The 27,478-nt window shown below is 36.8% G+C and overlaps 1 protein-coding gene and 1 non-coding gene across 4 annotated transcripts in view; both read right to left on the reverse strand.

The window, feature by feature from the left end:
- GMDS (GDP-mannose 4,6-dehydratase) overlaps positions 1-27,478 on the reverse strand; it is a 641,402-nt gene that overhangs the window by 360,613 nt on the left and 253,311 nt on the right. The window lies entirely within an intron of this gene.
- Positions 21,956-22,153, reverse strand: LOC112838437 (U2 spliceosomal RNA). Its single transcript, XR_003211994.1, has one exon. It is a non-coding gene; the product is annotated as a U2 spliceosomal RNA (small nuclear RNA).

The following is a 27,478-nucleotide window of genomic DNA, read 5'->3' on the forward strand; positions in this document are numbered from 1 at the left end:
AAAAAAAAAAAGAAGATAGCAGGAGGGGAAGAATGAAGGGGGGGAAACTGGAGGGGGAGACAAACCATGAGAGATGATGGACTCTGAAAAACAAACTAAGGGTTCTAGAGGGGAGGGGGTGGGGGAATGGGTTAGCCTGGTGATGGGTATTAAGGAGGGCACGTTCTGCATGGAGCACTGGGTGTTATGCACAAACAATGAATCATGGAGTACTATATCAAAAATTAATGATGTAATATATGGTGATTAACATAAGAATAAAAATTTAAAGAATAAAAAAGAAAGGATGCAATTAATATGTCCTCACTGCAACTACTTCCCACTTCTTCCACCCAAACCTATCCTTGCCACGTCTGTTTAGGACTCTATCCCTTTGGGACAAAAGCCACTCCCTCTATGGGGGCTCCAAGCCAAAGGAGCAGAGTATGCTCCAATTTGGGCTCCCTATCCATCTCACCCTGAAAGCATGTTCTTCACTGGTGGAGCCCCCCTTCATATGAATTTTAGGAGCACATATGCCATCTGCAACAATGAATTTAACAACAAAGAATTATCTCATACTTAGTGAATATGCAGAGTAAAATGACTGTAGTCATTCAATGAAATTGTCAATGTTTAAAAACATATTAAAATAAAACCAATGTTTTAAAATGAGGAATAGATCTTTAAATATTAAAAAAAAATTAGATCTAGCTTTGAAGGAGGGATGGATGTAGATAAATGGCATGGAAAGGAAAAAATAATACATATGAAGAGAAAACAAAGCTTCAGGAAACTGCCAAGCAGACTCGGGCAAGCTGCACTTACACAGACAAGTCCTGCCTAAAGTAGAGTGATGCTGGCGTAGTGGGCAATGAGGATGGAAAGGGTGGTCTTCCTACATCAGACTTCAGAATTTTCTTACAATAACATCCCTGAGAGTAGGAACGGAGAAAGTTTATGTGAGTTTATTCCACATGACAGAACTGGAGGATCAAGGGGGAAGGGGATCTTAGCAAAATCCTACAGGTTATAATCTAGTAGTTGAATGTAGTACGTTTTAGGAATTCAAGCCAGAATCACCAGAAAAGGGCAAAAGAAGAAGTGGATAAAGCTGAATAATTAGAATCCTGGAGCTAAGAAATGGACATACTCTTGGTGTGGGGAGGGGTCAGAAACAGGTAGAGAGGCTGTGAGGGAGAAAAAATGTGCAAATCCCTAGGGAACAGTGCTGCCTTATACCAGAATGGCCAGGCTGGTATGTGGTCAAGGTTAGGGAAAGAAGGAAGACACCAAGGGCTTGCACTACGGTAACCATGGAACCCAGAGACTCCCAAAGAAGAAAGGCTCTGCTTTCACACATGAGTATTTTTCACCCAGAGTGACAATTTAAGTTTAAATTAAAGAGAAAGAAAATTGACTCTGAAAACTTGAAAGGGTCCAAGAAACCTTGTCTAGTCTCTGAAAAATTATGCTCTGAGTGCCCAGAGCACTGTGGGCATTGGATGATGACTCACTTCTTCCCGTGGCCCCTGCCACAACAGACTGGGGAGGGAAGATGTGGTAGACAGAGGTCCAAGGGTACCCGCTTTCACAGAGGAAGAACAAAGGTGATCATGTTATGTGTGATGAAGAAAGGCTGCTCTTCATTCTCAGGCTTTCCTCCCCGTTTCTCTTAGAATATGTGTACAAGGGAGATTTCACAAAATAAGTTCTAGCTCTCCAACAATTAGAAACACTTATTTCAGCAGTAAGGTATTTTGTGAGGAAGTAAGTTTCTTTTCTGGAAAACCAAAGATTAGCAATACAAGTAAGTATCTTTTAATTCTTTATATTTCTAAAATGCTCCCCTACCATTTAAAACACACCAGAAAGAATATAATTTAACTGTTCTTAATATGCCAAAGCTAGGACTATAAACATAAATGACTCTTGAAAACTATAGGGCACTTATGAATGTTTTCTTCTATACCAAGTACGCTTCATACTCTGTGCTGAACCAGGATAAAGCACAAACCTAGTAATAGCCCCTGTGTTCCTCTGCCTGTAGGCTGAACACCTGGCCTGCTGCCCTAACCTGTCCTCACAGACATAACAGGCCAAATGCTCAGACCCACTATGGGCTCAGAGCCTCCTGGGTATGGCACATGGTTACAGGCACAGCAAATGTTTAGTGAATGAGAAAAAAAGAAGACTGTTCACAATGGACAAAGTACCACAAAAGAAAGTTACAGAAGGAATGATAAAGTTTTAAAGAACAAAAGGAAATAACAAAAAATAAATGGAACGACCCATAGTATGCTGTTTAGAAATCTATTCAAAGGTGTCCAAAGTTGATGCTATGCTGATTTTTAAACCAGAAATGGAGGTGTCAAGATTACTCAGAGAAACAAAGCAAGCCTCTGTTTTGGAAGTTAGATACAAAATACTAATCCCAAACATTTCAGTGTATTTGAAGCTAACCCTTCCATATTGATACTGCTTGAATAGGCAAAATCAGAAACTTTAAAAACATATAACACGTAGAGTTAAAATTGTTTATTATATTTTTAAGACAAATACAGACCAGATATGAATTTAAATACCATACATGTTGTGTATACAATTATTCTTTCTCTCCGTTAATTAGTTTAGTCTTAAACCCAAAGTGGCAGGAAATGCCAAAGAGACCAATCAACATAGTATTCAAATAGTTATCCGTAATTTTTATTATTCACAAATTTTCTCCTTTGGGACTATTCTTTATTTTCCTATTACGTATAAATTAACAGCTCTTAAGAAGCTTTAAGGTTCTGAATATTTAAAAAATATGTTACCCTTTAGAAAGAATGCATAAATTCTGGCAAGATAAAAAGAGCTTAAACGCAAAGTCCTGCACATGGAGTACATGCCTGTAAATGAGGGTGCACGCAGAAGGCTACGGTTCAGAAATAGGAACTCAAGTTTTCCCTGTACAGTAGAGACTCAATGGTTGGACTCTCTACACATCTGTGGTTCTATATCAGCAGGGAAAAGCATGTTTGGAATTCATCCTTGCAGTGTTTTCCACCAAGTGGAGGAAGTGGGCCTTCGCGGTCACATGAGCACTGCTCTTCTTCCTCTGACAACAGTAATCCTCCATAAACTGTTAGGGTTCCAGGTGGGGCCCCTTACAAAACTGTATGCTAATGGAAGAATAAATGATTGTAAATGCACTTAATAATAAAAGGATTAGCTGAACACAGTGACTTCACACTGGAGTTGGAACGAAGTGTGATGGAGCCGTTTCTCCTTCGGACTTAACACCTCGATGTCATTTTTTCCTGCTGTAAAATAGGGCTAACAGCATTTTTCTGTCCTCTAAATCTGTATCAGAGCCTAACGACTTATGGAGGTATTTGAGATTTTTTATATAAGTACAGTAAGAATGAAAAGAAATAGTTTTTTCATACACATCTTATCTCGCACAATGTTACATGATAGTTAACTAGAGAGGAAAGTACACAAATCAAGTTTTCAGGAGTGAAACTGCTGCCATCCTAAAATTCATTGCCTCAGGACTAACTTAGGCAAAGGTCTCCTGAGTTTTCTCTTGGCACTCCATTTTTTCCCCATCCAATTAAAAACGTACCTTACCCACAAACTGTTGCTAAGTCACTGTTTTGTCTAAAAGCTACTAGAACCTTCATATAGATAGATTTCAAGATAAATTTTTATTCACCGTGAATTTCAAGGTTTTCCGTCATTTGACTCCATCCCACTTGTTGAATCTTACCTGTTCAGTGTTGGGATCATGCCTCATGGACAAGAGGTCAAAGGGGTGCCTCCAGTACTAGTCCATGGAGGGCAAGGAGTACACAGATAAACAGGCCTTACTTATCATATCTGGAAACCTGAAGAAATGAGTGTCTGTTTTTTTCACTCTCTTGGCAAAATCAACACAAAGTGCATTTCTTGATTTTAAGAGGTATCTTCCCCCCTTAAATTTAATTGGGATATATAAAAACTGTATCTAAAACTCATGTTTACCTAAGTAGTGGGCAGCTATTTAAAGCTGATTCAGAAGTTGCATGACCAGAGATATGCCAGGCAGGACTCCAGCTACCAGGCAGAGCCTTAGGTTTCTCATGACACCTCTGATCTTACTGGAACATTCCCTTCACATCACTCTTCTCCTCAGCGCCTCAGTTTCTCATGATACACCTTTCTGGTCAGTTGCCCTTTCGTATCCCTGTCCAGGCATGTCCTGCCTTCCATGGTCTGGAGAGGATAAGAGGTGGCAGACCGAGAATGCAGGGTGTGCCCATGGGGCCAGAATGCCTAATCTGGAGTCCCAGCTCTACTTTTTAGCAGTAGTGCAATTTTAGACATGTTGCCAAAACTTTTTGTGACTCAGTTTCCTCATCTGTCAAAGAAGGGATATTAACATTACCTACCCTGTGAGGCACCTGTGAAGATTCACAATCAGTACCAAGAGAAGTCAGTCACTCTTCTCACCATCCTGCCCTCCTGAGTCCCCTTCCCCTTTTGGCCTTCCACTGTGACCCCTGTAGGCCACATTCCGGGGTGAAGAAAATTCTCCATTGATTAACCTTTTGCTCACATGTTGTCTCTATTTCCTTTTGGAAATCTAGCTGGTTCCTCATTGGTCAACTAATTAATCTATATTCTTACTAATACTGGAATACACACACCCCTGACATCTCCCAATTTCTCCTTGTTTTTTGTTTGTTTGTTTGTTTGTTTTCTCTTTCTATTCTAACTCCTTGGCTGCCAAAGAACAGCATAAGTGAACAGGGCAGGAACACTGTAAACTTATGGATATCAGTGTGAGCAATCATTCTATGCAGCCTGTAGTCAATTCACATGCTATGAATTAGGTCCCTTTTAGGTTCCCTACTACTCCTCTCAAAAGTCCTACCCTTTCCTGTTTCTCTTATTCTCCAGCACACTAGCTCTCTATTTTACCCAGAAAACAGAAGAGTCATTGGGGAATAAGTTTTTTCAAATATTTTACTCTAAGAAGATAAACTTCATTAGTCTTTCCTTCTCTGATACTGTGGTTTATAATAGTTTATATTTGGATGTGGTTTATATATGGTTTTCAACACCGCCCCCCCCTCCCCCCACTTTCTGGCACAGAGCTCCTAAGACCTTTGGATAATGGAACTGATAAAGACCTTTTGTTATGTTACTAAGGTAAGGAAGGATGGGGAGGACTAAGGAGAGCCAATGGTGTTCTTGGAGGGTTGGAGCTTTCAGTCCTACCCAGGGAGGGTGGGAAGCAGCCCAGAGGTTGAATCAGTCACTAATGGTCAATGATTTAATCAATCGTACCTCTATAATGAAGCCTCCATAAAAACACCAAAGGATGGGCTTCAGAGAACTTCCTGGGTTGGTGAAAACCTAGAGATTCTGGGATAGAGGCACATCAGGGAGGGCACAAAAGCTCCATGCCCTTTCCCCATACCCTGCCCTATGCATCTCTTCCACCTAGCTGTTCCTGAGTTACATCCATTTATAATAAACCAGCGATCTAATAGTATGTTTCTCTGAGTCCTGCAAGCAGCTCTAGCAAATTAATCAAACCGGAGAAGGTGGTCTAATTAATTTATGATTAATCTGCTTTTACATACTAACTAATTTATAGCCAGTTGGTCAGAAGTACAGATACTGGACTTGTGACCAGCAACTATATAGTCCAAGGAGGGGGTCATTGGGACCCCCAATCTGTAGACAGTCAGTGTGAAGCATAGGTAACAAGCTGAGCTCGCAAATGGTATCTTAAGTGGGGGGGGGGGGCGCGGAGTGAGATCTCCATCTAACTTGAAGACCATCATTGACACTGCTTTCCTTTTCTAAAGCCTAAAATGGCATCTTCTTCCGGTTCCTGTTGCTATTTTCCCAGGCCAAGCCCACAACCATTCACCTACATTGGCCTCCATGCTACTCCTTGAACCTGTCATGGAAATTCCTGATTTAAGGGCTTTGCATTGCCTATTGCTTGTTACCTAAAATACTTTTCCTTTAGAAATCTGCATGGCTGAACCCTTCTACGTTATTCAAGTTTTTACTCAAATGTTACCTTCTAAATGAGGTCCCAATCACCCATGTTCCATTCTACCTCTGTCGCTAGTACTCCTGATTCCCTTGGCCCACAGTATTTATTGGTCACCTTCTAAAATAACATATAATCTGTGTGCCTTTCTGCTTATTTAGTATTCCTGTTTAGTATTACATTAACGTCCACCTCACTAGGGCTTACATTGTTTCCCCATGGGTCCCAAACACCTAGAACAGTGCCTGGCACAGAGAAGGTGCTCAATAATTGTCTGCTAAGTGACAATCTAAAGGAGACTAACAGGCTTCTTTAGAGCATCCAGTCTTCAGCTTCTGTCCCACCCAAAAGATCCCACATACCGCCCATAAAAACTAGAGATTTTTCAATAGACCTTTATCTGAAATAGTTCATGAATAAAAAAAGGAAGAACTATTAAAAGGAAAACAATCCAGTACCACAGATATAAGCAGATAATCCAACTGCTTTTCCTGCAGAATAAAGTCCAGATTCTCTCCCGGGACAGTCAGAGCCCCTTAACCTGGATGTCTACACTTGTTACCACTGTGACCTCTTTTCTTAACCTTGCCCAGACCCACACACTACTCACTGTACATTTAGTCACTAAACTACTCTTCATTTTCCAAATGGGCCATGGATATTCTCATTTCTAGGATTTTTCTGTTTTTGTTTGTTTGTTTGTTTGTTTGTTTCATTGCATAGAATGCTGCCTTACTTATACAATGAATTCCTGAGCATCTCATCCCTTTTTTGGTAATTCCTAAATCCCAGGAACTGAATTAGAGATTTCTTCCTCTATTACTTTTGATATTACATTATCAATTTAATATATGGCCCTACCACACTGATTTGCTGACTCCCTGAGGGCAGGGACCATTTTGTGTTCCAGCATCTCTGCAGAGGACCTGGCAAATAGTAGATGTTCAATAAACTTTTGTTGTAGGCAGATGATGAAATAAAAAAGAAAATCTTACCACAAAGCAAAGGATTATCATCAAGAAAGAAACAAAAATATATTAAGAGATTTTCTTTATCTATCTCTTTTGAACTATATTTCATTATTTATTTGTTCTTCATTCTCCAATGTTATCAGAGAACTCTATTTATTAAATGTTTACACAGTTTTAAGTTAAAGCTAACATTAGAAAATTTCTTTGAATTTATTCTCCAGACCTCAATCTTTAATGCCTCCTTCTCTAAAAGGAAAAGAGCAAAAAGGGAAAAGAGGTTTGTATAAGTTCAAAAGAATTTTTTTTTTAAATACAGACAAAGACTTATCGTTAGTCATGTCTGGAATTTAAGTGGATTCTTTTTTAAAAAGCTAGCTCTAGCTGCCAATTTCCTGTGTTCTCCCCGTGCCAACAGGGCTGTGGTGACAAGAATCACTGCTCCATGAAACTCTGCCCACCTCTGATCACCCACACCATACTTTCCATACTGACCTGATACATGTCATGGTAACCCTTAGTTCTGGGCTTAAATCTTTTTTTTTTTCTTTTTCTCTTTCTTTCTCTCTTTTTTTTTTTTTTGTATTTGGAGGAAATGAAGATAGTAATAAACTTTAGCATATTCCACTATAGCAATTGCTATTAGTGATATAAAGGGAATCTTATACAAAAGAAATATAAGAACTGGTTTCATACGTATACATTACAGTTAGAATGTAAATAATTTTCTTATTCATTCAATTTGTACTTATATTCTTTGGCTCCCAAGACATATAAACCCATACTGTCGACTTTATTTGCTTGGTCTTTATACACTAAAAAACATTTGATTTACTCTCCCTACACACACACATACCTTTCCAACTATCACACCTCAACCAAAACAAATATGGATACAATCATGACACAAAGTTAGTACATAAAAGCAGAAGACTAAACTTGTAGGATAATTTACATCAGTTCTAAAATTCTTAGTGTTTCTTTCCCAGGAGGGAAAGAATATGCTATATTCCATAACCTGTAGCTTATTAATTTTCACAAAGCATCAAGAAGGCAAACCATAAATAACTCTTCAACAAATATGTGTGACATATTACTAGGGCCAGGCATGTGTACAGTTTGGGAATAGAGAGAGGAATGAAGAACAAACTCTGTCATTAAGGAACCCACGATGTAGGAGGGACACATATACGCAAATAAAGAATATATTAAAACCTACTTAATGCACAATCAGAATGATGGCAAGTGTTAATAGCACAGAAGAGGGAGGGAGCAAGTAAATATGCCCTGGGGAGTCTGGGCCTTGAGAGATTACAGGTCTTCACTGGACAATCTGGGGGAAAGGGCACAGAGAGCAAACAGAGTGCTCAAAGGCCCAAAAACCCCTTCTTCTTTTAAAGAAAATATCATATTGAAATCACCAAAGCAACCTAAAACTAAGAAAAATATTAATGGCAGTCTAGAACACAGAGAAGGGCACATTCAACAAAAGAAAACTTAAGAATTGTTGAACACCGTAAAGAAGGTATGATCAGAATTGATCGGGCAAAAGTAATCCATGTTGAGTTACAAGTACCAGGACAGAAAGAGACAAAAGCCTTTTAAGTCACCCCACAAACCAGAGAAACCTCTATGCCCATAAAAGCAGCAATATGACTTACAACACAGTTAGGAAAAATGGGGCCACAGAAACTGAATGGCCACCACTGTGATGACCCTAGGTTTCTCCTGGAGAGGACAACTCACTATATAATAGGGGACTGTGCCACAGAGAGTTCACAGTGAGAGAGAGGGGACCACAGTGACAAAGAAAGAATGCAGAAATCCCCTTCTGCACCTACCTCCACATGCCTCTGGGCAGACTCCCCACTATCTACAGCTCTAGATGAGGCAGCCTGTAACCCCCACCGTATCCATAGATGCTACCAACACAGGAAAGGAAAGGGAACAGAAGGTGGGAACAAACAGACTAAGGGAATATCAGAACCCCCAAAGAGTGGCTTGCCAAGTGTTCCATTGTCATTTTGTCTTGAGAAAGATCAATCAATCAATCAACTCCCACCCCCACTAATATTTCTACAGGTACCTACATAACTAGTTTATTGTAGATTCTGCACTTGGGAAAATACAAACATGAAATGTTTAAAATTGTTCTCCCACCACTGTCCCCAACTGCACAACTTTAAATATTCCTTTCCTTAAGCAAAACTCTCAACCACATGTGGGCAGATCTTAGAACTTGCTGGTTACTCTCAAATGTCATCATTCTATTTCCTAACTGCTCCTCCAATGGAGGCCAGTCTTGTGCCCAGCACACATGACTTAGCAAGACCATGCTCTGCTCTGATCCTTCCCCTTCCAATCCAGCACTTCTAACTGGAGAGAGGAACAATACTTGGTGCAGGGATACCTCTTCAGTCTGGCGTCACCACTTGGGGTTAGTTTTCCATTTTTTGGTAATCTCTGCTTCTTTGCCTAACACAGCTGCGTCATTGGGTGGTGGGTGCACATATGCTAGCTAATTCAGGCATAATTTGCTGGAGTGAATTCCTGCAGCAGGAAGTAGCTGCCCCACTACGCAGTTCCCTGAGGGATATATCTGGCTTTGGAACATCATTCTCTGATATGCTCTCCACCCCTAACAGCTGCCTCCAGTAGCACATCCTACAGACTCTCCTTGCTGGGGTTTCCTTCCTAAAGGTCCAGTATTCCAGACCAGCAAGAAGGTGGCTATTCCACTGTTTTCTTTCCTTTCTGCCCTACCATTTCTCTTTAATTCTCCTCTCCTCTGATCAAGTAGAATGCCTCTATTAGTTAGGGCTGGGCTCACATGCAAGTGATAGAAAAGCCAGAAAAGAGAAGCTTATATAAGATGAAGGTTTAATTCTTTTACTAACATAAGTCCACTAGTTGTTAGAAAAGATAAAGGATGCAATTTCTTTATATTGCTCCACTATCCACATCATATGACTTGCAATCTTGGGACCAAAATGGCTACAAGAATTCCTGTCATTACATCCACTTTCCCATCAAGAGGATTCTATCTCTTCCCCTTTATGGACTCATAAATACACACACACACACACACACACACACACACACACACACACACACGATTATAGCATATTACATGTCATTTCTACATGAAAGCAATTTCTTGGAGTGTAGTCACATGTGCACACCTAGATATAAAGGGAGGTAGAAATGTCGTTATTATAGGACATGTACTCAGGATAAAAATTCAGGATTCTATGACTAAGAAGGGGAGAAAAGAAACTGGGGGACAACCTACAGCTTCTACCATACCACCTAAACAAAATTCCAACCAAGGAATGAGATATGAGTAATTTTCTTAGAGCATCACCAATTTTCCCAAGTAATTCTTTTGATGCCCACCCCCCTCTTAGCTTGGTCAGAAGAAGAAACAGCCACAGCATTCTCCATTAGGCCTAATGATTCTTTACCCTCTTCCTACTCAATCTATTTTGATGGATGGGGAGGAGGTTATGGGATTGACAAAGAAAGTTCTGGCAGACAAAAAAACTGGTTCTGATGCAGCTTCTTAAGACCTGACAAAGGAATGAGGTCCCAACTGTTGATGGTTCTCTTAAAAATGTGAGGACTTCATGGCTCTAGGATCTCTAGACACAAATCACCAGTTGTGCAGAAACAGAAAATGTCCCACTCAACATCCTGTGATGTCCTCCTAAAAGGGGCTGTGACCTTTTGTCCGTTCCCAGGCGACACACCTGGAAGGGAAGGCCACCTTTTGGCCTGTGAACCCCCTGGAGCTCAACCCCACTGACCATTTGGTGGGAAGAGGCCCCTCGGAGAGAGCAAAAAGAGATTTCCACAACTGCTAAGGGGCGCTTGCCAACCACCGACACTGATCAGTTCACACCTTCCTTCATCAAAATGAGTAGGCAATGAAAAATCACACAGCACTGGGATAGGATCAGTATCCAAAAACAGGAGGGAGGGGGAGCAAGTGGAATAAGCAGAGGAAAAAAGCCCTTAATCACGATCTTCAGGGAGATCTGAAGAAATGCCTTGTCAGAAGCAGGATAAGGCTGCTATGAAAAAATAAAGAACTAAGGACTAAGAAATAGTAGGAAATTAAAAACACAACAGCTTAGGTGAGATACTTGTTGGGGACTTCAGGTAACCAAACAAAATACTGAAGAAAACCGAATTCTTGATTTAGAATATGAACTCAGTAATCTTCCAGAAGGTAGAGGGAAGAATGATGAGAGAGTAAGAAACCTAAGTGTTGTATCAAGAAGATTCCATTGCTATGAAACTGAACGGGTGAAAGAGAAGAAATAATCCAAGAAATGAAAAACTTCCCTGAGGATAAAGGGCCTTCTAAGTGCTGGGCCAGAATATTGACAGATCACATACACCTGAACTCTTGGTGGAATTTCTAAAGATAAAGAGAAAATCACTCCGAGCTCCCTAGTAAGAAATAAGGAAGGAATGGGAAAAGGAGAAAATGGAAAAGAAGGGGAGGCTAGGAGGAGTGGGTAAGGGAGGAGAGAGGAAGGAAGAAGAAAGACAATTCTAAAGTCTAAACATAGTAGAGCAATAATTATACAAATCTGAAAGAAAGGACTATAATTCCAGAGTTGAAACAAGATATAATACTAAATGTGAAGATAAAAGAAAACCATTTTTGAAAATGATAAGTCTTGGGAAGTATACTACCAATGCATTCTTGAGGCCAAGTACTACTTCAGAAAGTACCTAAAAGAAAAAAATCCAGATAACTTAGTCAAGCAATGTGTGCCAAACAATAAAAATAATAAAGACTACAGTTAGCCCAAACCGTGTGTTAATAATTAATGCTGTTGTGGAATTAACTGCAATTATTCAGAAAAATTAAAATAGAAAAGATAGAACATAAAAAATCTGAATATTTTAAATATATATTATTTCTACAAACCTAGGATTCAAGTAGGAAAGAGTAGATAAACAAAAACCATTCACAAGATTTCCTTTTATCCTTGGCAAGGATGTAGAGAGATGCAGATACTATTAAATTCTTGGAATTCATAGTTTCAAATATTCTTATGAGAAACCACCAACAAAATATAGTTGGAATGTAGAACTTCAAAATAACTGGAGGTGGAATATAGCTTCAAGAAAAATTAGGTAAATATGAGAATCAGAAACAGAAGAAAATAAATAAAAAGCATAACAAGTTTTTAAAAACATAAAATACAATAGCAAGAATTAGGACAAATAGATCAACACTCAAAATAGATGTGAATGTCTTGAATTCTTCTATTAAGACTGAAAAGTTCTTTGAGTATTAAAAAAATTAATTAGATGCTATTTTCAAGATACCCACCCAAAACATGAAGCAGAAAGTCTGAAAACAAAAGGACAAAAAATGCTAATATAAAATAAAGTAGGGGCCCCTGGGTGGCTTAGTCCCTTAAGTGTCTGCCTTCAGCTCAGGGTCACGATCCTGAGGTCCTGGGATCCAGCCCTTTGTTGGGCTCCCTGCTCAGCAGGGGAGCCTGCTTCTCCCTCTCCCTCTGCCCCTCCCTGCTGCTTGTGCTCTCTCTCTCTCTCTCTCTCTCTCTCTCTCTCCTGCTCACTCTCTCTTGTGCTCTCTCAAATAAATAAAATCTTTTAAAAAGATAAAGTAAAAGTGGCAATACTAACATCAAATAAAGTGTAATTCCAGAAAACAGCATTAATCAGGAAAAGATATTTTATCTAAATATAACACATATTTATATTTATATATGTTATATATAAATATAAAATATGAAAAAGATATTTAAGAATATATAGAAAGAATAAAACTTTTAGATCACAAATCAACATAATAGTTTCCAAATGTATAAAGCAAAAATAATCAGAAATTCAAGCAGAATTAGACAATAGAGTTTTATATGCAGGATTTCTATGTAAATCTTAGAATGTAAAAGATTAAGTACTCAAAAATAAATAAATGAAAGGAGTTGAGGAGGAACAGAGAAAGGAATGAGAGAGCTGGAGAAGGTATTTTCAGGGCTTTCATTTTCCAATATCCTATACTACGTATGTATGTTCTACCAGCATTAAAAAAGTGAGAAGCAAGCCAACTATATGTAGCTATGGAAGAGCAGGCATGATCAGGACATAGGGTGTCACTTGGCAAATCAAGAATAGAGACATCATGGCATGGAATGAGACACAAGGAGCTTAAAAGTTGGTTGGGACCAGATCAAAAAGCTTTGGATGTCAGGGTAGGTAGTTTGAGTCTCTGCTAATAAATGTGACACACCCAGATGTCTCTGTTGGATACACTCTGAAAGTGGGACCGAGAATGGAGTCATGTAGGAAAGCAGAAGAGTGGCAGGAAGGTGAGTAGGGAGACAATTGCAATTGCCCAGGAAAGCCAGGAGGATCAGATTCTGGGAAGAGCAAAACTAATGAGACACCGAGTTCTGCACTGGCATTCACTTCTGCTTACAAACTGAATGTGAAATCTCAAGCCTCCTAATCAAGTAACAGGAATACACATGCCATTTGTCTTAAATTACCTCAAGGCCACCACAAAGGCACACAGTTTTAGTTAAAGGACACAACAATGTTAGGAAGGGAAAATCCACTGTGTGTTTTTATATTTATACATGAAAATTAAATGCTTTCAGATATGCATTAATAATCTACCACTTTTCATATGCATATTTTTATAAGCAGAAAAATTTATTTGTGTTTAATATTTGTTACTAAATTCCTATTATCTTTTGTTTTACTTCTCTTTGAGGTCTGCTTCCTACAGCCTCTGCCATCTCCTTCCCTCCAGTCTAAACACAGGTCTTCCTAATGGTTATCTCTGCTTGGTCCATGTCTTCGCTCACTCAAAAACCCTCAAAGGCTTCCCATAGCCACTGAATGCACTTTAATGTACTAGTATAGTCATAGATATGTGTAGCCATCACCAGAGTCAATTCTAGGGGATTTTAGTAATCTCAAAAGAAGCCTGTACCCATTAGCAGTCACCTCCATAAAACAATTCCCCCACTTCAAATAACCACTAATCTATTTAATGTCTCTATTTCCTATTTTAAACATTTCTCACACAAATGTGATCTTGCTTCTTTCACTTAGTATGTTTTCAAGGTTCATCCATTGTAGCATGTATCACTTCATCCCTTTTTATGGACAAATAATATTCCATTGTTTGGCTACATCACATTTTATTTAGCATTCATTCACCAGTGGGGTAGACATTTGGGTTGTGGCTACTATAAACAGTGGTTGCTATAAACATTATTGTACAAGTTTTACATGGGTGTATGTTTCATTTCTCTTGGGTACATACTGAGGAGTGGAATTGCTGGATCATATGGTAACTGTTAAACCATTTGTGATCGCATACTATTTTCCAAAATAGCTACACCATTTTATGTTCCCACCAGTATAGTACAAGGTTCCCAATTCTCCAATTTCTGTACCAACATTTGTCATTATTTTTGATTCCAGACATCCTAATGAATATAAAGTGGTATCTCACCATGGTTTTTTTGTTTGTTTTTTCTTGTTATGGTTTTGAATTGCATTTGCATTTCCCTGATGGCTAATGACATCCAGTATCTTTCCATGTGCTTATTGGTCATTTGGGTTTTTTTTTTTTATGTCTATTCAGATTCTTTCCCCATTTCTTAATTGGATTTTCATGTTTTTATTGTTGTGTTGTAAAAGTTTTTACATATTCTAAATATGCATGCCTTATTAGATAGATGATTTGCAAATATTTTCTCCCATTCTGTGGATTGCTCTTCACCTTCCTGAAGGTATCCTTTGAAGCACAAAAGTTAATTTTTATGAAGTCTGATTTATCAGTTTTTTCTTGTTATTTGTGCTTTGGTGTCATAGCTAAAAATCCATTGACAAATTCAAGGTTATGAAGACTTATTCCTATGTTTTCTTCTAAAAGTTTTGTAGTTTTAGTTCTTGCCTTTAGGTGTTTGGAACTGACAAGGTGATTCTAAAATTCATACAGAATTACAAAGGATCCAGAAGAATAAAATAATCTTTAAAGAATAAAGAATAAATCAATCTTGAAAAATAACACAGTTGGAGAACTCAGACTTCCCAAGTCCTAAATATATTATATAAGCAATAGTAATTAAGAAAACATTGTACTGGCATAAAGAGACATACAAATCAATGGAATGGAATTTAGACTCTAGAAATAAACTCAGGGGTCTATGATCAACTGATTTTCAAAAAGGGTGCCAAGACCATTCAATGAGGAAAGAACAAACTTTCCAACAAGTGGTACTGGGACAACTAGATAAACACATGCAGAGGAATGAAGTTGAACCCTTATTACATACCATATACAAAACTCTAAATGGATCAAAGACCTGAATGTAGTAGCCTTATTTTTATATTTAAATTGATTCACTCTTTACCACCAACTTCTTCTTCTTCTTTTTTTAAGATTTTACCTATTTATTTGAGAGAAAGAGAAAGCATGAGTGGGAGGAGGGCCAGGGAGAGAAGCAGGCTCCCCACTGAGCAGGGAGCCTGACCCAGGACTGGGTCCCAGGACCCTGAGATCGTGATTTGAGCCGAAGTCAGATACTTAACCGACTGAGACACCCAGGCCTCCCCCACCAATTTCTTTTACTATGTTTTTTACCATTCCAATTTTCTTTATTTTGATTCATCAATTTGTTGGCTGAACTATATTCTCAAGTGGTTTTCCAAGAAAAGTGACTGGATGTTGTATAACCCATGTTCTGTTTAAAATTTGTTTTAAATGTTTGTTCTAAAATAGTCATGAAAGGAAAAATGGGTTTATATAAAGTTTTTGGATCGCACTTTTTTTGCTTCACCATCTTCTGGAACCAAGGGTTGGTTCATTCATTCAACGAGTACTGTCGAGTGCCTACCATATGTTAAATAGTAGTACGAAAAACAGAGAGTGTCCCTACCTTCATGACTTGTCCATCCTACTGGGGAGAGATAAACTATCAACAAAAATTCAATATTAGTTGGTGACAACACCATGGAGATAAGGCAGGAGAATGAGGGATATACATAGATATTGAATTAAAAACAAAACCATATTGTCAAAAAAATATTCCCACTTCAGTGTTTTTCATAATCTTTTTTTTTTAACTTTTAAGGGTTTTTTTAGGAACTGATGTTGAATATAATAAAAAAGCATTAATCTGAAGATGAACTGTTCTTTCAATTTCACTATTATTTATTCCTTAAATTGAAAATGTCTTGTTATGAAATCCTATCCTATACTAATATGAGGGACTTAATGTCAAAGAAGGTTCTAGGCTATCAAGATCTATTTCATAACAATTTCAAAGTACATTAGAAACAAACATTAGAGACTTCTGGCTCCAAGGTCTATACAGGAAATTATTTTTAAACACTGTAACAGAAATCACAAATACTAATACAGCTGAACTCAACAACTACTTGTTACCTAGTTGTTAGTACCTTCGAGGCACTGCACCTAAACAAGGAATCCAAACTCAACAGTTTTCTTGTCTTCACAAATTAGATGGTACTTTAAAATAATTCCATAAAAATCGATTCATCTTACTTGGTTGTGGAAAAGCTCTTGGTATACAGGTTATTTTGAAAAGTTGGAATTCTTTTGAACCTACTTTACAACTAACAAAAGTCTTGAAAAAAAATAAAAATGCATGAAGAGTCCCTGTCTGAATATGTAAAAAATCATCTTCTGCACTAGCATTTGATAATAAAAACACGTATTTCCTCAGTTAACATACCCGTAAAGGAATATAAGAATAAAAATCAGAATCCATACACAGGATGACTTACTGGTTAGTCATAATTAATCTAAGTACAGAGAAAGCCATGTGATAATGTTACTGATAGATGCTGATTATGATATCACACATTTATGTGGCATTAGGGCCCCACTGAAGTTTTAGGATGCTATCTCATGAATACCCCTTATATCCCTCTGAATATGGACAGAACACGTATTATTTCAATTTTGCAAACTGGGAAACTAAATAAAATAGTTTACTTAAAATTCCAAGGAGTCAAAGCACTGCCAAGCTAAATGACCAGCAAGCAAACTGTCCATTAAGCAATAAATTTAGGAAGCACTTATCACTTATACCCCACCCACTCCCCAAAAGAATCTGTGACAAAATTAAAGCAAAAATTTTCAAGTGGCAGCAGCAGCAAATTCTGAGAGCACTTCTAAGAGTAAGACTTGCTAGGAATGAGGAGCTACTTAGGACCTACTATTTCCCTCGATCTAAAATACTTGCCTTACAGTCTCAGAATAGTCAAACTGGAACACAAGAGAATTTAGCAACTTACTGATTTTTGAAACCTGCCTTGCACTAAGCAGGGATAACATCATCTCAGGACTAAGTTGACACCTTTCAAGCTAAGGGAAAGCACTGCCCCAGATTAGTGCCCGAGCCCATTATTTTAAGTGGCTACTACACTAAGAATCCTGTTTATTATGAATCCTTTTCCAATACTATGTTTGCCTCAAAAGAATATTTTACCCTAAATTTCTGGTAAAGATGCAATGCAGGTTTTTTTATATTTTGACATTTAGACATCTACCACATGTTAAATTAAGATCCAGTGATACATTCATATAATACCCTGCACTATATACATTATTAAATCTTCTATTGTTACAATTCAGCTTGCAACAAAAAGGCCCTTCTCTTTGAAAGAGTACAAAGTGTTCAGAGGTCACTGAAATAAAAATTAATCTGGACGTATATCTCTACATTTTATCTGTTAGCCCTTTTTAGAGAATGTCCATTGCTAAAAGGCTACAGGGTAATCCCCTTCCATGAGATCAACAATTTGGAAAATATTTAATAGTCATACCACATCTACTCCCTAAAAGGATATAGATTTAAAGCAGCAAAATTTCCAAAGGACTTTTTCTTGGTATAGTGGAAATCAGGAACTATGGAGGCCATCAAGAAGCCACTATTCATTATCCATCACATAAAATAGCTACCTGTTATGACTTCAAAACAACTCAAACTTTTAGTACAGAATTTAGCCATTTTTTAAATGTTACATAAACAGTAATTTACTATAATATTAGCTAATTTTAAAAATTAAGGTTTTTCTTAAGTCCTTCCAAATCATAACAGATTTTATATTAGGGAACTCTCACAGGCCATGAGCTGCTAGAACCAAGAATTGATATAAAGACTTCACTTTCTGGGGTTCGTCCAATATTGATATTGACCAAGGCTTTCTGAAATATCACTCGGCCTCAAGACTGTCACCAAAATTCTAAACTTCTGGTACTTCAATCACGAAATAGGAAAAGAAATCCTGAACACTTCGTCCATCGACATTTTGTAAAATTGTGCGGGGAAAGTGCAGGAGTGATGAAAATAGGACTGTGGGATAAAACAGCAAGGGTACAAAGACCCTAATTTTAAGCAACTTTTAAATGGGCTTTGGTGTTTGGATTTAATGCTACTCTTTAGAAAATTATTGAGCTAATGTTTGACATTAGCTGCTGAAAACTGTATAAAATACAGCAACTGGAATTAAACTAATAAAATCTTATATAGCATCAATCCATAGATTTAATAACTAGATAGGGTGATTTGCAATGAGTGTACAGATAGTTTATAAGCAAGTGAGAGCTTCTAAAGTATTTAAGAAGTACTTATAGCTGCTTATAAACAAAGTCCTGTTTTAAGTAGTTTGAACATTCTTGCTAAAATCTTGTTTGCACGATTAGTTTGCTTAGTGGAACTTTTTTCAGAGACTGTTACAGTGAGTTTTAATAAGCCTTGTGTCTGGAATGGCTCAAATCCTGACTCAATGGGGCCTGGATTAATAAGGTTTTAAATTACCTCAAAACACAAGGCCTGTGCAAGATGTTAAGTATCGTTAGGACTCAGGGAGTTCAACAGTATGGTCCAAGCTAGAGGCAAGAAAATTCTAGTCACTTCGTCTACCAGGGCCATTTACCCCACAGAAAACAATTAGCCCTCTATGATTCTAACACCATAAAGGAAAGAAAAGAGACAAATTTATATGGCTTGGAATACACAGCGACAGGAGATAATATCCTAAAATCAACTGGCATTTTGACATGTGATATTGAGTTTAACAGTTTTCATTTTTGTCAGCTTATTATCTATCAGAAATTTTGGTAAGAGTGAGGAAAGCCTAAATCCCATAGCCTGTCATTTCACTCTATCAGGACCCATACCTCACCTTCTTGATTTTCCATTAATCCAATTAAAACATAACCATTTGTCTTCTCCATTCCATGAACCAAAGTAGAGAGCTACACTTCCAACATATGGCTTCCAAATTCAGCTGGATCCTCAACACATGGCAATCTTTCTGAATGCATTTCACTCAATGGAACTGTACCATGCCTCTTGAAATACACCACTTCCCTTGGTTTCTGAAACCACCAGCTCAAATTCTCCTCTTGCTTCTCTTAACACTCCTAACTAGGCTCCTACCATCTAAGACATGTCTATTTCTTGGTACCCCCAGAAGCCATCTTTTCATAGAGCTCACTTTTTCCAACTTTCTTCACAGTCAGTTACCACTCAATACGCTAACAACCTCCAAATCCTCACCTCTGATTCAACTATCTTCTCAGGTCCAGACAAGCATGTCCAAGCTGCCATCAGAATAGCTCTGCTTGGACTTCTTCTACCACCATTCACCCAGCTACACTGACAGAAATGTAGAAACCATCAAACCCATTCACTGGCTTCAGGGGCAAAAAAACGAAGAATTGGGTTCTAAATCTCTGCTTATAGCAATATATTTCTTAACAATTGCCACAAAATAAAATTTGTATTTATTAATAGGTAAACTTAAAAATGAGTACTTTATGTAGCATTTTATTGTTTTATTTATGTATTCTCTGTATTATCTGAAAACATACTTTTCAACATCATTCCACTGTGACTACACACCAATAATTTTCCACCATCTTTTCCATTCTGTAACCAAAAAATTAGCAAGGTATTTAACTTTCCCTCAAATAAATCAATCATCACAAAATTACTTTACATCACTTTGACCTATAAATTCATTTACATGAATCCACAATACATGAAGTTTTCTGAGTGTTCAAAGCAGTTAGGAGAGCCATTTCCAGAGCATACTGCAAATATTGTACCTTCAAATGTGCACATGTTTTGAGCAATATGCTTACTGCAAGTTCTGCTGTTCTATAACTTCCTGGGGTTTATCCTAGGGATAAATAAAAAGTGACAAAAGATAAAAGAAAGTTTCACAAAGAGTATTCTTTGTACTCTTAAAAATATGATAGAAAATAAATAAATTACTTTAAAATTTAAAATTATTTTGAGCAAGTTTTTGTTGGGTGGAGTAATTATGTAAAAACCTCCCCCATTTATAGCTTCAAAGTATGGATATACACATTAGATAATATATGGTATTTTCCCCCTTAACCATCTGATTTTCCAAAAATCATCTTTAATTTTTTCATGAATTAAAAAATAAAACTGTTTCATTCTATAGTCCATAGTGACTTTAAAATCATCTCGGCTACAGAAACTGGCATTTCTAGTCAACTTGTCTATATATATATATATATATGTGTATATATATATATATATATATAAACACAAAACATCACCATTAAAGAAAAAAGGTAATCACCAGACTCCAAAGATGAATAAGATATAGAAAAACAGAGTGCATCACCTCAGTGAGTTTTCAAATGTTCTGAATAATTTTAAGAAACATATTGGGGAATTTCATTATATTAAGAAATGAGGTGAAGGTAAATGTATGTATTAGTCAGACCCTGCAGTAGAAGAAAATCATGAGCAGGACAATTCAAATCAGAGTAATTACTGGCCTATATCCAAATAATGACAACACATAGACATCCAGGTAGAAAGAGAGATGTGTCATTGAGTATAGGAAGTTTTATAGTTTGAAATAACAGCATGACAAGTTATTTTTCTACCTTTTACATTCAAGAAAAGGACAAACAGCTCACAGGTATGGAAGGTTCAAGGGAATTTCTGCTCTGATATTCCAAAAGCAATTCTAATTTTTGTATTCTTAAAAAAAGAACAATCAATGAAGGAAATAGGCCATATAGGGGCACCTAGGTGGCTCAATCTGTTAAGCGTCTGCCTTAGCTCAGGTCATGATCTCAGGGTCCTGGGATCAAGCCCCATGTTGGGCAGCCTACTCAGTGGGGAGTCTGCTTCTCCCTCTCCCTCTGCCTCTTCCCCCTACTCATGCTCTCTCTCTCTCTCTCAGGCTCTCTCTCTCAAATAAATAAATGAAATCTTAAAAAAAGAAAAAAAATAGGCCATATAAGATTTGAAAAGCAGAAAAAATAAATAAAGTAAAAAATAAGTAACCAAAACTCTACCCAAAGCCTCTTCTTTCAATAAAAGTGTCAACTCTAAACCAACTGAAGGGATCCTAAGGAAAAGCAATGGAGGGAATAAGAGTAGGAGAGGAGAGAAGAAATACAGTTTAATGGAATTTTAAAAGAACCAGAAGTTAAGCCTGGAAATCTTGGATTTAATTTGAAGAACACTGAAGTTCTTATAAAAGACACTGACACATTCAAAGCAGCAGATAGGTCAAGGTGGGATAAGGCAGGTCTAAGAGAGGGAGGGATAAATCTAGCAATGGAAACTTAATCTGTACCAAAAAAGTCAGAAATGAAGGGGATAAAAACTGGTAAAGAAAAGATACTACAAATGGAAAGAAAAAAATAAATATTAAAATGTGATCAAAGCCACTAATCTCAATTAGAAATAGAAAATTAAGAAAGCAGTTCTCATATCTTAATCAGCAAAATTCTACAAAGAATCAATCAAAAAATAAATGTTATGGTACTCACCAAAAGAGATGGCTTAGACTTATTTTGAACAGAGCCTCAGTGACAGATGGGAAAATATAAGTGGTCTAATATATATGTTATTAAAATACAAGAACAATATTTCTAGATAAAATGGCTGAAAAATCATCACAGTTTAATTTGAATCTTTCAGATCCAAGAAACCTAATGAACCCCTAGCAGGATAACTACTTAGAAAAACCATACAGCACATTATAATAATATTATTGTAAACTGGTGATACAGAGAAAATTAAACTGATAAGAACAGATACTACACTTGATCTTAGCCAAAAGGCCGAGAAGCGATACAGAGAAAATTAAAGCAGAGAAAAGATTTGAAGGGAAGCAAAGACAAGAATGACTGGAGATTACTTGTCAGAAGATGTAAAATAGAATATAATGGAAAAAAGATCTTTAAAGTGTTGAAAGTCACTAGTATTTAACAGAATCTTAAAAGAATGATACACTGTGATCAGTGGGATTTATTCCAGAGATGAAAGAATGATCCAATATCTGCAAATGAATCAGTACACCACATTAACAAAAACAAAACACATGATAAAAATCATGATTGTCTCAAGAGATCCAGAAAAGGTTGCTGTGTAAAGGGTTCTAATTTCTCTACATTTTCACTAACACTTGGTATTTGTCTTTCTGATTGCAGACATTTTCTAGTGGGTGTAAAGTGGCATTTCACTGTGGTTTTGATTCGAATTTCCCTGATGGTTTAATGATGTTTTCATGTGCTTACTGGCCACTGACAAGGTATGGAAATACAAATGATTTCTGTATATCAATCTGATATCCTGTAACTTTCCTGAACTCACCTATTAGTGCTAATAATTTTTTCTTGTATTCCTTAGGATTATCTAATACAACATAACATCATATCATCTGCTAATAGAGAAGTATTACTTCTTTCTTTCCTATCTGGATACCTTTTATTTCTTTTACCCGCCTAATTATTCTGTCTAGAACTTCCAGTGAAACACTGAACAGAAGTGAAGAGAGCCCACAATCTTCTCTTATCTCTTATCTTAAAGGGAAAGCATCCAGCCTTTCATATTGAGTACTATGTTAGCTGTGGGATTTTTGTAGATACCCTTCTTCAGGTTGAGAAAGTTCTCTTCTACTCCTAAGTAGAATGAAAGAGAGCAGAATTTTTGAAATGTCACGTTTTCTGTTTGTCTTTTGAGGTGATTATGTGTTTCTTTGTCTTTATTGGATAGGTTGTATAACATTAGTCAAATTTTGTTAAACCAATTTTGCATTCCTGTGATAAATCCCACTTGGTCATGATATAGAATCCTTTTTATACGTTGCTGGATTCAGTCTATGAGTATTTGTTCAGGATTTTTGCATCTATTCAAGAGATATTGGTATGTGTTTTCTTATGATGGCTTTATCTGGTTCTTGATTTTTTAAAGTACATGTACACGTAAAATTTTAAACTGGCATTATGTCTAGAAAACTGCTATGAGTCTTAGGAATTTTTTTATCTAACTGATGCTGTACACATATTTATCCCAAGAAAATGGTATTTTGAGAAATATATATTGGGAATAATACATACTTAAAAATGATTTGTCATGTTTTATAGACAGTACATATGTGTGTGTATGTGTGTGTGTTTATATACATCAACACTCAATATGTATGCCTAAAGGTTATAATTTAGGGGTAAATAAGTACAACATATATATATGACTTATCAGAGATGCAGATTATTAAATGGCAAGATTTAAAATAATATAAAAATAATCTTACCTTTTTAATACTTTTTCAATTCTACTATTTAAATTAGGATAGGTAGAATGCTTCCAAGTTTTTTAAAATGCATTTTCTGGCAAGCAGAGTTTTACCTTAACTTTATAAAAACATTAAAATAACTACAGATAATATATTTTGCAATGCTTTCATAATCATGAGAAAATTCTACAGTGAATTCAGATGTATACATTTTTTTAAAAAATCAAAATCATCAGAGAGCTCCTTAATGAGAAAAATGCTTAGTAACACAGAAATTCAATGGGGAAAATCATTACTGTTTAATACACATGAAGCTAAGTGACTGTTTTCATAGCTAGAATAATGCCTAATGAGAAAACACGCAGGATTAGGATGATAAGAGAATTACCTGGAAATCATCTTGCACGGGAAGGAACCTTATTTAAACCATACCTAGATAGATTTGTTTTCCTTAAATTATAGATGGAATGTTAACTGAAAAAAAGCAAAGCCTGAGACTGAATCTGTGCTTATCTACTGAGCATATCTGAAAAAATAAAACAAATGTGGGAGGTTTTTGAAAAATAATTTTTCCTCTAAATTTCTTTAGCTCTCCGACCCCCAGCTGAGACGGTTTTGTGCTTCCTCCTTTGCCCAGCTGTTCCTTGTGCATTTGGCTTTAATCAGGTGCAGAGCAGGAACTCAACATCCTGTTGCCTTACTCTGATTAGGAGGAGTCAGATTCTACAAATTGGCAGGTTTCTGCTTTTAGTGATTCTATTTGATGAATCATTTGCTTTTAAGTATTTGAAAAGGGCCATTAGTGAAGCAGCAGCCCAGCCTGTTGCTATTTTCCGGTCTATTTATAACGAGCGACTCCAAGGATCCAAATGCTGACCCTCTTTATCCACTAAACCTAAAATTTAGGAATACAGCAAAAAAGAATGAATAAATGCCTACTATCTGAAATAATAACAGTAGTGATCAACAGCTGAGATGCTAGCTGTCGTGGTATTAAAACAATTAAAATATTAAACTAGCAGACTAAGAGACCAAGGTGCCCTTTTCTTAAGAAGCAAGAGACATAAAATGAGTATATAAAGGCTGAGTCCAAAAACTCAAGAATTTGGTCTAGAAATACAGTAAATATAAAATTATTTTTAAATGAGTTTAAAAATAATAAATATAGAATTAAAGATATAAAGAGAAAAAGAGCCAAAAATTAATATAAATAAAATATTTATGACTCTCTTAGTCTCCAGATCTTAACTTCAATTTCCAAAACTCTAGTCCTAGATATAAGATACTGAAGATACTACCATCATGAAGGGATAGAACACTGTAGCTATATCCACAAATGACAATGTTCCAAGTCAGTTTCCCTCCCCACCCATTCATGGAAACAGCTCCCCACCACATCACACACCATACAGCCCGCACGCTGAAGCTCCAGTCAAGCTGTAAGGTGATACTAACAATGCATATACCATCCAGCTGGTAGGGTGGCAAGGAGCCAGACTTCCTCAGCTGTATGTCTTGATTTAGAGGTTGTGAAATAGCAAAGTCTCATTAAGACTTGGCCACTGTCTCTTTCTCAACATCATTAAATTGCTAACACAGCAGGCCTAACATCAAATGGCCTTTGTGTAATCCTATTAAGCCAAAGGATGAGAAAAGCTGGACTTGACGATGAGGGAATGCTTTTCATGGAAACCTGAGTTTCATATCTACTTTATAGCCTGGCAGCCTCCCTAAGCCTACCAAGGCAACAGGGTATGGAAAGACGACACAGATAACACATATAAGTTATGCCAAAACCAGGAAGAGGCAATGCCAAAAGGACAAGAAATGGGGTCTAAAGAAACCAAAGTGGAGCAATTTTTGTTTATTTAATGGCACGGCGGGGGGGTGGGGAGCGGAGAGGAAAAATATAAAGCAAATAGATCAGCCAGAGTATGAAGGGCAAAACCATTAAGGTACTAAATGTAAACGGGCGGATGGAAGACACATGCGCAGCAAGAGTAGTCCCTGATCCCTGATGAGCAGCAACTCATGTTTTGACAGCCAAGTGATAATTCTGTGGCATTTTTCTGGTATTCTTTTGCATTTGTGAGATTCATAAGATAAAAAGAAGTACAGTGATGCTACACATTACTTAAAACAATAGAGTTTAAATGAGTTTTGAAATTTAAATTTTAAGAGGAAAAAAATCACATATCAGATAACTTGTTAAATTTACTAGCAATTATGCAGATTACAAAATGAAAATCACCACCACATTTAACACAATATAAAACTGAACTTCTTAGGAACACAGTATCTGTTATTTATATGCCACTGATGCTGGTGCACAAAACACTTTAGACTGGAGTATGTGTTTTTGAATTTCACTGTGCATTTGAAAATATATGGGAACATTGTTCCAAGAAAAGATAAGATTTTGCTAATATGTAAATAGTTTGGAAATCAGTCAATTAGAAAGGATCCCAGGCAAATATTTTTTTTTTAGAACACACTAGGCCGGTAGCTGAGAGAACCCCCTAAAACTAACCAGCTTTCCTTCTGAGGAATAACAGACCTATCCAGGCACTTGTCTTCCAAAAACTGTGTCCTTAACACACAATTAAGTGATTTTTAAAAAATTATTTATAATTGGCTTTGATCATTTATTTCTTTACACACACGGATCCTAGGTCGACATAGCAAACATCAGGCAACACTGATGGGGGTCCTAGAATCTAAGTGAATGACTGTAAAACTGTGTTCCCAGAGGTGTTTCAAATAGTCAATTTGAATTTCATTTAAATTATATTGAAAATTATACTCACATTTATATGTAAATTACATTAACATTTAAAATAGTGGCAACTACCTAAATATGTACTTATGTTGTCAAGTTAAACTCATTTTTAAAAGATTTATTTATTTGAGAGAGAAAGAGAGCACACACAGAGGGAGAGGGAGAAGCAGGCTCCCCGCTGAGCAGGGAGCCCAATGCGGGGCTCTGTCCCAGGACCCTGGGATCATGGCCTCAGCCGAAGGCAGATGCTTAACTGACTGAGCCACCCAGACGCCCCAAGTTAAACTCATTTTTATTTAGACTTCAGAATAAAGCTTCTCCTGTCTTTTATAAAGTGTCATTAACTGAGATGGTTAAAAGCAACAAAGGGATCACTCTGTCTCTTCCTCATAATAACCATTTGTTGGCTAAAACTCTGTGCTATCATTTTCAGAATTCAAACATGAAAACTTGGTTGAAACTGATGGAACCTGTAGAGCATGGCAGATGCAAAGGTGTCACCCCTCTTTCTGGGACCCCTTCCACAGGCCAGGTTACACAGACACTGCACAGAAAGCAAAGAGGTAACACCCAGAAGAATTTTCACTCCTAGAAGAAAATAAGAGAAAATTAAAGACTCTCCAAAGTAAGCATATTTAAAATATTCAAAGAGATAAGAGATGTAAGTAAAGTAACAAAATAAGAATTGAAGAAGACACCAAACGGAAATTCCATATAATTAGTAAAATAGCAACAAAAGTCAAAGGGTAGGTTGAATGGAAGACAAAACATTCAAGACTACAGGCAAAATCAAGATATTTTCAGACAAAGGCAGAGAGTATATATGTCATATGCCTTCACTAAAACTACCACTAAAGAACCCACTTTAACCAGAAGGAAATTAAACTCAAGAAGCAGGAGCAGGATGGAAGAAGGGTGAGCAAATAAACTGGTAAACATATGGATAAATATAAATTACAAGCTATATTTAAAAACAAGAAAAATAACAATGATTGATTTCAAAGATATACAAACCGGACAGCAAAAAATTAGAATATGGAAGGCATCAGATCAAAGTGTTTGGAGTACACAATGAGAACTATTATTCAGATTTGGATTTTATAA

The sequence above is a fragment of the Callorhinus ursinus genome, unplaced genomic scaffold (genome assembly GCF_003265705.2).
Source record: "Callorhinus ursinus isolate GAN/ISIS: 27379988/994484 unplaced genomic scaffold, GSC_fseal_2.0 scaffold26, whole genome shotgun sequence".
Taxonomy (NCBI): domain Eukaryota; kingdom Metazoa; phylum Chordata; class Mammalia; order Carnivora; family Otariidae; genus Callorhinus; species Callorhinus ursinus.